This window comes from Lissotriton helveticus, chromosome 3_1, assembly GCF_964261635.1.
Source record: "Lissotriton helveticus chromosome 3_1, aLisHel1.1, whole genome shotgun sequence".
NCBI classification, from domain to species: domain Eukaryota; kingdom Metazoa; phylum Chordata; class Amphibia; order Caudata; family Salamandridae; genus Lissotriton; species Lissotriton helveticus.
In genome coordinates this window covers 1558687246-1558701057 of record NC_136061.1, presented here as the reverse complement: position 1 = coordinate 1558701057, position 13812 = coordinate 1558687246, and the positions used below count along the sequence as shown (strand labels likewise).

The 13812-nt window shown below is 42.9% G+C and overlaps 1 protein-coding gene across 1 annotated transcript in view; it reads left to right on the top strand.

Moving 5' to 3' along the window:
- Positions 1 to 13812, top strand: part of LOC144824276 (zona pellucida-like domain-containing protein 1) — a 260372-nt gene that overhangs the window by 64843 nt on the left and 181717 nt on the right. The window lies entirely within an intron of this gene.

The window sequence follows — 13812 nt, the reverse complement described above, 5'->3', positions numbered from 1 at the left end:
TGTGTATACATATATATATATATATATATATATATTTTTTTTTTTCAACAATAAAAAATGTCTGCACACGTCCAGTTGCTTATGTTAAAGGGCTTTATTCAAGAGACTCAAGGAGCCCCATTCACCTACGCGTTTCGACCGCAGGTCTTGTTCACAGTGTTTACCACTGGTCCATTTTCACTTTCCATTATTTATAATCTCACTCCCAATCAGCTCATAATGAAGCATCTTGGGATATGTAGTTTAACACTTTTGACACAAATAAATATAGAAGAACTACATGAGAAAATATCTGAAATAGAATCCTTAATCACCTCCCAGGGTAAAGAAGAGGAAACTAAGAAGCTAAGAAAAGATATGGAAACTAATTTAGATAAGCATGAAAATGAAGTAGAAGAGCGAAAAGAACGGAAATATAGGAGAGACGAACAGGACTACTCATGCGGCAGAATTTTAACCTTTGCAAAGAAATTTGAACAGATAAAACTCCAACTCAAATCGCAACCTCAAACTGAAATTGCAAACACCACTCTAAGTGAATCGGACACAGATTGGAGTGAAAGTGAGGATCAAGATACAACTGGAACAAGGACCCCTTTTTTAGAAGAGGTAAAAATGGTCTACCTAGAACAACAACAAGCGAGAGGAAGAGGAAGGGGACGAGGGAGAGGGAGAGGAAGAGGCCAGAAACAAACAACTACAAAACAAAAGGGAAGAGGCCAACAAAGTCAAAAGAAGCAAGACGACAGAAAACCAGAAGAGGCTCTGGCAAAAACAAAGGGATACACCTTACGAAACAGAACCACAAATTAACACAACTAAAGGAAGAACCAGACCCGTACCTGATAATAAACCTTTCAAAACATGTGCTAACAAGAGCAGAGGAAAGTTTATTGAACAAAGGACTAACGTTCTGTCCAGAAAAACATTATGATCCAGTGGAGCTTAAAATCGATCTCTACAAGTACACACGAAAATTGAAGTTAGCCAAATACTTCAAAAAACAAAATCAACCAATTGGTACTTCCGTCTCCAATGAGAATGTTGGCAATGCAACCCACATTGCAATTAGTGAAATCCCTGCAATGCGAACAGCCTTTGAACTAGCAAATGAAATTGAGGAATCAACTTTTACAGACAGTCAAATATTATCTGACATGGGGCAGGCAACGAATCAACGCCTCAAAACCAATTTCAAGAAACAAACGAGATTTTGTCCTATGTTACACCCAGGAAACAAAATTGATACTTTTTTTGATTTGGTTAATGCTGACATAGAAAAAATGAAAAAAATCAAACATAATGGCAAAAAGGAAAACATGTCAATACCAGAAAGAAATGCCCTACGACTTTTGATGGAAGATGAATTACTTGAAATAAAACCAGCAGACAAGGGCGGGAATATAGTCCTAATGGATAAAACAGACTATATACAAGAAGCCATGCGTCAACTAACTGATAATAAGAACTATGAAAAATTTAGAAAAAATCCGATTAATGTGCTAATAACTACACTTAATCTGAAGTTGACAAAATGGGAAAATATGGGGCTCCTGACGAATCAGGAAGTGCAATTTTTAACAAACGAAGACCCTGTGATGCCCACTATGTACTTTTTGCCAAAAGTGCACAAGACTCTAAAAAAACCACCGGGCAGACCCATAATTGCAAGCTGTGGCTCACTATATGAGAATCTTTCCATCTATGTTGATTCTTTTTTGGCACCAATAGTCCCAACTATATCATCGTATCTCAAAGATACAGGAGACTTCTTGCGTAATCTGATGAATATTTCCTGGGTAGACGAATACAAACTGGCTACCATTGATGTAGTCTCCTTATATACATCAATATCACATGAGATGGGACTTACTGCAATGGACTACTTCCTGAAACAGAAACCATTGGAAGAGTTCCAACATTGGCAAATGATAAAAGAAATGACTGAACTATGTTTAAACAATAATGTCTTTCTTTTTAATAAAACGTATTACAACCAAAAATGTGGGACTGCCATGGGCGTGGCATTTTCTCCCAGCTACGCGAACCTAGCAATGGGTTATTGGGAAAAAACAGTAGCCTGGAAAGAAGAAAATGAATGTTTCACGTCAAAAATAGTAATCTGGCTACGTTTTATTGACGATTTGTTCCTAATCTGGAATGGCACGGAAATCGAATTCAACCAATATCTAACCGAATTGAATACCAACGATCTGGGACTAAAATTCACTTCAGTGATCCACGAAAAAGAAGTGGTGTTCCTAGATACTAGGGTATACATTGAAAATGGACAACTGGAAACAACTGTGCATAGGAAGCAGACTGCAACCAACAGTGTCCTTCATGGTGAAAGCTTTCATCCCACGGTGTTAAAAAAGAGTATACCATACGGGGAATTCGTACGTATGAAGAGGAATTGCTCCAATCCAGACGAAATGAACCAAAAATATAAGGAGACAACCAAAAGATTCATGAAACGAGGATATAATTATGCAGACGTCAAAAAGGGAGAACTAAAAGCGAGACAACTCAGCAGAACACAAACTCTGATTGACAAAAGAACTTTGAAAACTGATTCCAAACCAGAATCGATCAGAATGATTATGACGTATAGCAAGGAAAGCCAGAACGTAAGAAAAATTCTGAACAAATATTGGCATATCATCAGAAAAGATCCTGACATCGGTGAACAAATGAGTGAACATCCTTTAATAACTTTTCGAAAACCACCGTCATTGCAAGATAAATTAGTGAACAGTCACTTTAAAATGAAGAAAAAAGAGGACTGGTTGACTACTCAACAAAAAGGCTTCACGAAATGCTTAGTATGTAAAGCATGTACAGTAGGCTCATCCCTCAAATCCTTAATGGATCCACAAGGAAAGAGATTCAATATAGAACAAACTATAACCTGCAAAACAACTTATGTAGTTTATATTCTCACCTGTGCCTGTGGTAAGAACTACATTGGGATGACGACCTGCCCACTACACAAGAGAATCTTGGAGCATATCCGAGCCATCCAAAATGGGGATATGTCGTATGCCATAGCGAAGCATATGGCGATGCATAGTGGAAAAACCTGGAAAGACATACGATATAGTGGGATAGCAACAATACTCCCACATGAAAGAGGTGGAAATCGGAAATTGCAATTGAGGAGATTAGAGTCACGTCTAATCATACGGTTTCAAACTAAGGCACCGAGAGGATTGAACATGGACGATGAGATGTATGTTCATCTCTAGTAACTTTGAATGGACAATTGGGAACGTTAAACAGATATGAGAAATTCAGATTTGAACCTTTGAAACTTTATGAAAAATATCCCTTTTAGTTTAACAATCTTTTTGTACTATAACTTTCTCATAATTCCAAAATGGGCACTGAGCCCGTTATACCAATTTATGAAATGTGGGAATATCGATGGAAGGTGATTTATGGCACTTAGCCTAGAATGAAGATGTACTCAAGTGACACTATTTAACTAACTGTTTGTAAAATAGTGCTCTATCGGTCTAAGCAACATGGTGTTGTCTTTGGAAAAACAATTTTCCGTTTAGAATCGAGTTTTGTGTATTTACAGTAAACCTTCTATGATTTAACCACTTTTTCTTTACAATAGTATGAGAAAGTATCATTTACAAAAAGATATAAGTAATGTTTTTGCATATCAGGAACGTTTTATTTATTTGTGTCAAAAGTGTTAAACTACATATCCCAAGATGCTTCATTATGAGCTGATTGGGAGTGAGATTATAAATAATGGAAAGTGAAAATGGACCAGTGGTAAACACTGTGAACAAGACCTGCGGTCGAAACGCGTAGGTGAATGGGGCTCCTTGAGTCTCTTGAATAAAGCCCTTTAACATAAGCAACTGGACGTGTGCAGACATTTTTTATTGTTGAAAAAAATTTTTTGTGTGGGGATACGTTCGTCCCTGCTGTTTGGCACCGACTGACAAGGTGTGCACCTTCTAGAGAACGTATTGGTGGCGAATATATATATATATATATATATATATATATATATATATATATATATATATATATATATATATATATATATATATATGTATATTGTTACCTCTTCAAGTAGTCGCCCACAAGATTGACGAGACTGTGTGCTGGACAAAAGAAATTTATTTCAGTCAGCCCTCGGACGCGTTTCGCCTGACCTGCAGGCTTGTTCACCGACTACTTGAAGAGGTAACAGTGTGGTAAGAACCTGACTTTGGAGGTTCTTTTATGAGACGAGACACCCGCTGTTCTGGAAGGCGGCAGAAATAATCCGAAGTGAGGAGGAGTTGAATATATATGTATATATATATATATATGTATATATATATATGTCTATATATCCAACCAATCAGGAACCAACTTAAACGGAGACCACTGGAGGCTTCGTGATGAAAGCTCTTTATTGCGAGACAGCAGCTTGCTCACAGACCCTCTTCATGCACCCATAGCCTGGAGTAGAACGCCGGACGCGTTTCGAGAGTAAATCTCATCTTCAGCGGCGTGGATCCTCGATGGAAATGAGAAGCACACTCTAACTATGCACTCAATGTTCATATATCCCCGCCCTGGTAGGCGTGGACGCCACATACCTTCTGGGATACGTAGTGCCAGGAAATAATTCCCATGTTGTCGAGCTGTCATCTCCAACTGATAAGGAAAATTAAAACCCATGTGGGCTGGTATGAAGTCATGTTGAGTCACTGCTCAGCTTTGTAGGTGCTGTCTCGAGCTGCAAACGCGCACTTCCCTGTAAAGCGCCATGTTTGCGCCTCCTTCCAGGTTCGAGCATCAGTGATGTCCAAACGGACCCGCTCCAGCAGGGGGTCTCTGTTCACGACTCGGCAAGCCGTATAACATCCAACCAAACAGGAACCAACTTAAACGGAGACCACAGGAGGCTTCGTGATGAAAGCTCTTTATTGCGAGACAGCAGCTTGCTCACAGACCCTCTTCATGCACCCATAGCCTGGAGTAGAACGCCGGACGCGTTTCGAGAGTAAATCTCTTCTTCGGCGGCGTGGGTCCTCGATGGAAATGAGAAGCACACTCTAACTGTGCACTCAATGTTCATATATCCCCGCCCTGGTAGGCGTGGCCGCCACATGCCTTCTGGGATACGTAGTGCCAGGAAATAATTCCCATGTTGAATTTTGCCCTGTCATGTGTCCCTACGTGTTCCCCATCATATGTTATATGTGCATGATAAATATGCATATTTACCCCCCTTGACCGAATAAAGACGCATTTACAGTTGTGTCCAACGTTAGTATGTCAGTTATCCAGTCCTCGCGAAAGCAACGAGTATTAGGCCCATGATGCCAACGTCTTTACATTATGCACGTTAAATCGTCGAGTTGCACCCGTCTCTAGGCCTCACAGGGCCCGGACACTAGATTCATGCTTCAAGTCTCCTGAACCACTCCGAGGAGAGATGCAGCCCCGCCCGCATCCCTGACCCTTCACTTACTCCCTGCCAAGCAGCGCGGTGCCCGGCCTGGCCTGCCTGCCTGTCTGCCAAGAATATGTTATGCCTCTAGTTATCAGTTCAGCTCCCCGGCTTCACATTCCTAGCTAACGAACCGTATAAACATCTTCAGCTATAGTCTAGCCTTCCTGTCTCCATGCAAGAGAATTACTGAATTAGTATCCATAGAAGATTCATAGCAAACGCAATACACTAAGAAATATATGCATGCACCAGCCTTAGTGTCAAGTAGCCTTTGCCCTGATGACATTTAGATTCAAGCAACATGTTCTCCAAACACCAGATATCAGATATGCTATAGGTACATGTCGTCCTGACATCCCAGACTTTAGTCTCCTCTTCTAGTGCCAGAAGTCAGAGCCCCAGCTCTCCCCAGTTACACGTCATGGCCCGTTTGCGCGCACCAGTAGGTTAAAGGTTCCAGCTGCCCAGGTAGCCCCCTCCATGTACCCACCCATTTATGACACTTCTGTGACGTTTACATCACATGTCTTCGTGCACGTCCTGTGCACGCCTTCTTTTTACGCCCATGTGTTCTTATCTTTCGTTTGTCACTTGTTACGCCTACTGTATTCAAGCAATTGTACTGTTTTACTATATATACTGTATGATGTTAATATGACAAGAGGCTTTTACTTCCCTTTGTCCTGTGTCTGTCCCTTCCTGAACCTTTGCAGGTGATGGAACCCGATGGTCCATTGGCTCGAGCCATCTGATTAAAGCCCATTCTGACTCAGATATCACGGATCCTGCCTCTTATTTATTGAGCTATCTGTTTCAGTCAATGCCTAGAAAAATAGTACCGGTAATTAATTATTTATTTACCACAGAATGGCGCCCGAACAGGGACGAGCCCCTTCCCCACGCGCCGGCGATGTAACGCAGGCCCCCTGACCCTTCTACAGCCGTGACGGACCCCTACTGTGCACGTGCAGATATTTCTGCTTCAAGTCTCCCTCAGGCCCACGGAGGAGACGGAGACTGCGGTCCGGCATCCAGACGAGGCGGTGAGGAAGGCGGATCGTCCCGACCAGAGCCCAAGCCGAGAGAGCAAGGTCCGAGGTATCCGGAGGCCCACCTGTTTCCGAAGCCCGAAGCCCGAGGCGCATGCGTAGTGCATAGCAGTAACTAGACGTCGTAGCAGTCCAGTCCAGTCCGAGGCCTTCAGTTTGCTTCCCGGTGAGTACCGTTGCTGGGGGTATCTAGACGGGTTCATTAATAAGTGCCCGGTCCGACGGGTTTGGGTACACAGATCCGGTCCGACGTGTTCACCTAGGTGGATACGGTATGACGTGTCTCTTTAGGAGACCGGTATGTTCTGTACTGTTTTAGCAGTGCATCCAGTAATTCTAGTAAGTCTGTTCTCGAGAAATTCAAGCATTATGTTTTCAATGTATTAGGTAGTATTCTGTTCGAACTGTTATTAATGTGTTCTTGATGTCGTGGTATGAGTGATTGTTTTGCTATTTCATTACTGTGTTCATTGTGTATTGTGTTCAAGTTCAAGTACGGTTCAAACATGCCGCTGTTTTCGAAGTTACGTCAGATAAAAACCAGAAAAGGGTTACTCGACAGTCCTGGACACTTCATGTATCATAAGCATGGCTTAGACGCCATACTGTATCTAGATTTATGGGTGGACTACACCAAACATCTTGAAGAGAAATATAGATGGCCTGTTTCAGGAACATGGGGTGCCGAGTGCATCATGAGAGTAGAAGAAGCATTATGGAAAAAGAAAGCCAGACAATCCCAGAAAGATGCCATAGAATTATGGCGTAAAGAATCGCATAAAAGAACAGAGAAAGAATTCAGAAAAGCCGAATTAAGTAGAGAATCCTCAGAAAAAGCCCAAGAAAGGGAATTACTAGAAGAAGGTGAACGAGTTAGAGCAGAACAGTCAGACCGACAGAGAAATGCCCTTATTAAGGGTATGTATCCTCTTCTCGCCGAGGGCTTGCCTAAAGAGACCCCGGAAACGTCCTGTAATTTACCGCCACCCTTGGTCCCGACTAAGCTACGTCATAAACCGACTGCAGCTGAAATTTTTCTTTCTTCCTATTTAGACGACACTGTCCCAGAATATGCAAATACGAATCCTACCCCGCCTGTTCAACCTCAGCACCCTGTTAATAATGTAATTACTGTGCCTCCAGCCGTTGGTCCTGTTAATGTGCCAGTACCCCAGGACCAACCCACTTTACGTACGCCTGCTTTACCAGTCACGTTACCAGTAGCCGCACATTCAGTATTAATTGACGATTCCAGTTCAGGAGGGGCAGGGGGAGGTATTCCTATCACCCCGCCTCAAACAAAACGCCTGACGCTGAGAGATGCAGCGTTACAACGTACCCCGAAAGTGACTACGTACGAAGCCCTCAGAAAGTATTTCAATGAGTGCGGATCTGATTGTAGATATGATCCAGTACCAGGTGAAGATAGTATGATAATATATTCCATACGCTTACGACGAGTTGCAAGCTTCTTGGTTACCATATCAAATATGAAAGAACATCTAGACAGAATATATCATTTCATCCGAACAGGGGAGAAACCAGAAAGTATTCACGAAGCTATGGTACACAGAAAAGTCGAGATTCAAGGCATGATTTTGCAATTTTTCATAAATTGTTTAATAAGAGAACAGGATCATCCTGATAAAAATCCAGAAGAGATGAGAGTCCTGACCAGATGGAGTGACAATATAGCAGAAGGAAAACACAAGACACAAAATAGTATAGAAACTATGTACAGAAAGATCCGTAAAGAAATTATAAGTATACACGAGAGGGAGAAAGCAAGAATAGTAGCAGAGAAAGAGAATGACTCTTCAGACGAAGAGGTAGACAACGAGAATCCCACTAGAATAGCGTATGTAGGTAGGACGAGACCTTCTGATAGACACACACGCCTAGACTACAAGAAAGCTTTTCCTCCTCCCGTACCAGAACAGTGTTCTCTTGAACAAGTATTCCAGGCTACCGATAAAGTTCTGAAATTACGAATTGGTTACAGTAAACTTAGTACCATGCATGAACAAGAACTCGCCCGATCAGCAGTCCGATGGACTAGTGATTCTACCACGTTTCCAGACGAAGTAATGGCTCAAATGTTTCTGAAACTACCGCCAGCCGAGCAGCGACTGGTGGGTATGTACATGATCCAGCACCTCATCACACTGTACGAGAGTCAGCATTCTGATCCAGGTCCCTTATATAATGTACTGAACGAGTTACTCCTAAACAGATGGAAAGGTCTAGGTACCGATTTAATTAGTGTCATTTTAGAACAGCGCCACAAATACAGAACGTTCCTGACTCCGCATTTTGTTCCTGTTTCACCCCCATTCTACATAGATCGACAGAATCCGTTGCGAGAAGTGCATCCTGTTAAGGGAACGGGGGGTGAGCTCGAACGAGTATTTGTTTACACCCCTATAACGAAAATAGAACTACTAGAAATGAAAAAGTTAGTGCCCTGTCACGATAAAGATCCAGCAGGGTTCCACCGAGAGTTAAAAGACATGCTCCGTATGGGAGAATACACGTATCCTGATATCATCAAAATGTTAAAGGTCCTGTTGCCTGCGGGCATATATGAAAAACTTAAAGAAAAAGAATGGGAGGTGGGAGAGAAAAAGATTGACTGGACCGCGTTAAAGAACGAAGATAACACACGAGTCCCAGGTACTGGTCTTGGGGATAAAGCCAAAGAGTTGCCCGAACTATTAATACAAATCTTGCCAAGATTACTAGCCACGAAAAAGGAAGATTGGGACGCCATCTCAGCCTGTAAACAGAAACAGGACGAAGACAGTAGTGATTTTTATTCCAGATTCGAGAAATGTTTCATTATTAATAGCGGTCTGAAAACAAGTAGTGAGTCGTATCCACATCTTTTTGTTACCAAACTAGTTGAGAATTCTTTACCACAAGTTAAAAATCGAGTATTGAAAGTCGAGAGTACATAGCAAGCTAATACCCCGTCCCAAATGCTCCAGATGTTACAGTATCACCAGAACAGAATCAGGGAGGAGCAAGAACACGAAAGAAGACGTATGAAAGACACGAAAATGAAAGTACTAGTTGCACAGTCTGTTCAACCAGATAGTCAGAAGAAGGGTACGAATCAAACTAGTCATTCTGCAGCTCCCGTTAAAGGGACATGCAATTACTGTAAACAGCCAGGTCATTATATAAACGAATGTGCAGTTCTGAAACACAACATAGCTACAGGTAAGACGAAAAAGAGACCGCGTCCTCCTAGACAGGAACATGTTCCGCAAAATTCGCAAAATACGCAACCACCGCAGAACGCACAACAGTCAGTTGCAGTACCGCAGCCTATAGCTGCCACACAACACGTTACACAACAGATGTACCAGTACGCACAGTCTGATTATCCAGAATATCAGCAGTATTCATGAAACAGCCTAGAGAGGGAGGTTGGCTTGCCTCTCATCGAGATTCCTGTAGATCAAGAGGGTCCCTATGTACACAGTCAAGTATTAGGGAAAGACAGAAAATTTCTGATTGATACAGGGGCAAGTAGGACTACCATCAGTCATGACGAGGTTCCAGGGGCTCCACTCTCAGGCTCAAGAAATGTTTCCCTGGGATTTTCAGGAAAGCCGATTGTTAATGAAATATCGAAACCAGTTTCCCTAGAAGTTGGTCCATTGTCCCGAACTACAGATTTGTTACTTACGAAATCCTGTCCTGAAAATTTACTGGGTATTAAAACATTGAAAGAGTTAGGTGCTGTCATATGCTGTTCTCCGGAAGGAGTGAGATTGTTTTTACGAGATTTTAAAGGTCATTTTGTGTTACGTGATTTTGATCCAAGATTATTGAATGTACCACAGCATTTATGGGCGCAAGGTCCAACTGATGTAGGTTGTATGCATATTACACCATATCGTGTCACTCTGAAACCAGGTGTTGTATTACCACAAATCCGACAATACAAGTTGCCACCTGAGGCTGTAGCAGCCTTATCGAAAATAATTGACGAGCTCATTGCTCAAGGAGTAGTTGTAGAAACTGACTCCAATGTATGTATTTCTCCTATCATTCCGATTCTTAAACGTACTGATCCAAATGCACCTCCAGTTTATCGATTAGTGATTGACCTTCGAGAACTTAATAAATGTATCATACCCCAGTACCCAGTGGTTCCAGATATCTCTTCCCTATTGACTGCCATTGATTCTGAAGCTACGTTCTTTACTGTTATTGATCTCAAGAACGCATTCTTTAGTGTCCCCATTCATCCAGACAGCCAGTTTCTTTTCGGATTCTGTTTAAATGGAAGAAGCTATAAATTCACACGTGCTCCTCAAGGTTTCACAGAAAGTCCTAGTATTTACAGTCAAGCACTTAAAAGACAACTAGACAGTATTCACATGCCAACTGACACTGCCCTGCTCCAGTATGTCGATGATCTATTGATCACAGCCCGTACAGAACGTGACTGCGAACGTGCATCACTGACAGTCTTGTATTTTCTGGCAGAAATGGGGCACAAGGTGTCCCCTTCCAAACTGCAATTCTGTGTCCAGCAAGTGGTATACCTTGGACACTTACTGTCCAAGAGGGGTAGACAGTTGACACCAGACCGTATCCAGTTAATAGCACATCTTCCACAGCCCAAGACACAGAAGGAGGTACGAGCTTTTATCGGCCTCACTTCTTACTGCAGACAATGGATTCCTCAGTACGCATATCTAGCCAAACCACTGATACAGTTAACGACACAGGAGGCAGCCACATCGACTGTCCTCCCTTGGACCCAGGAACATACACTTGTTTTTAATGAGTTAAAGAAAGCTTTATGTAATGCACCTGTATTAGCGACACCGAACTACAGTAAGCCTTTTACACTTTTTGTTACTGAACGTGATGGTACAGCATTATCTGTTCTCACACAAGATCAAGCAGGACAACACAAACCTTGTGCTTATTTTTCTAGCACATTAGATCCAGTAGCCCAGGCTCTGCCTGCGTGCCTCAAGTCAGTTGCAGCCACAGCTCTAGTTATCAGACAAAGTGATTCCATAGTGTTAGGACACTCCCTGACAGTACAAGTTCCACACTCCGGGGAAGTTCTTTTAAACCGAACACAGACTCAGCACCTGACAATAGCACGTTTAACAGGATATGAATTGACACTGTTTCAGCCACACATAGAAATCAGACGCTGCAACATTTTGAATCCTGCTACACTGTTACCCTCGATTACATCAAACCCTGCCACACATGACTGTGTGGAAGTTATTAACACCATGACAAAACCAAGACAAGACTTGACAGACATTGCATTACCTGATCCAGACCTGACACTTTATGTGGATGGTTCATGTATGAGAACAAGTACAGGAGAGTTAGTAGCCACATATGCAGTGACTACTGAAACTCAAGTTATAGAAACAAATCGTATTGACACCCTGTCTGCTCAAGCAGCAGAGCTCATCGCTCTGACCCAAGCCTGCATACGAGCCAAGAACCTGAAAGTAAACATATATACAGACTCACGTTATGCATTCGGAGTCGTTCACGACTTTGGAGTACTTTGGCAAGAAAGAGGTTTCATGACCTCTCATGGAGCCAAGATTCAGCATGGCCCCCTCATTCAAGCTCTGTTGGAAGCCATATATTTACCGACAGCCATTGCCATTATGAAGTGCAAAGCACATACGAAAGCCACTGACACCATTTCTCAAGGTAACGATCTAGCAGATCGAACAGCCAAGCTTACAGCTCAGACTCCAGTCATTCCAGTTAACATGACAAAGACAGATGTTCCAGATCAGACGACTTGTATGACAGTTAAAGACCCTACCCGAGACGTATTAGACATACAGTCACATGCTACCCCAGACGAAATCAAGAAATGGTCTGAACAAGGAGGGGTCCAGACAGATCAGGGATGGTCGACGAAGGGAAAAGCCACATGGTTTCTCCCCGACTCTATGGTTCAAGTCATTATTAATACCGCACATAGTCCAGCACATTTAGGAGAGAAAGCCATGTTAGACAGCATCCAGAATATTTGGTTTAACAAGCATTTACGAGCAGCAGCCAAGCAGAAAGTGCGTACCTGCATGATCTGTTGTCAGTTCAATCCAGGTAAAGGTGTTCCGGTGGAACAAGGTGGATTCCATCCTCCTGACCACCCTTTTGAAGTCCTCAAGATGGATTATATTCAGATGGACCGATGTCGAGGTTTCAAGTATGTCCTCGTAGTTGTATGCGCTTTGTCCAGATGGACAGAAGCATATCCAGTCCCAGATTACACTGCCGCGACCACTGCCAGGCAGTTGGTTCGTGAGTTTTTCCCTCGCTATGGTTTGCCCAGGGTCGTGTATTCAGACAACGGCCAGCCATTCTCATCCGAACTCATGAAACAAGTATCTCTTCTGTTAGGGTACCAGTGGAAGTTCCACTGTGTGCGACATCCCGAGGCAGCTGGCCTCGTCGAGAGACATAATCAGACTCTGAAAATCCGCATTGCAAAAGTTTGTGCCGAGAAAGGCGTAGATTGGATAGTAGCTCTGCCAGTCGCCCTTTTTTACATGAGAATGGTCGCTCACTCCCGTTCAGGTCTGTCCCCTTTCGAGGTTGTATTCGGTCGTCCCCCGAACATGTGGGGTACACCTATGCCACGTAAAATTACTGATGTTGACAGTAATATGCTGACAGATTACCTAGCTTCCTTGATGTCTGCACTACTCTCTTGTCGTTCACAGGTCGCGGCTGCTTTTCCAGACAACACCCAAGTGAAACCGCACGAGGTCATTCCAGGCGACCTCGTTCTAGTGAGGAACTTTGATCGTTCAAGTCCGCTGGAGCCCCGCTGGAAAGAGCCGAAGCTTGTTCTGATGACCACAAGGACCGCCGTCAAAGTGGAGGGCCGCAAGGGATGGCTCCACTCCAGTCACGTTAAGCGTTTTCATGGACTCCGTCCAAAGACTTTTTTCAAGGACTGCCCCGATACTGACTCTAAACTCCCCCTGTTAGAGAAAACTCCGCAGCAGGAGTATAAAATGAAATTGAGGTCTAGCAAGTCAGACAGTTTAATTGTTTAAGTCCCTCTCGGGTGAAGCGGTTAGACAGGTTCCTGACATGTATGAGATAGACCCCCATAGTGAGAGAGTTCGACGAAACTCCAAGAAAATACGTTATTGTAAGAATCTGCGCAGCAGATGTATTATTACGTTATTGTTTATGTTATTTCTGAGTCTTACGATCACATGTATAAGTTACGTTTTACATGTATTTTTTCCTCCTATTGATTCGCATGTACAT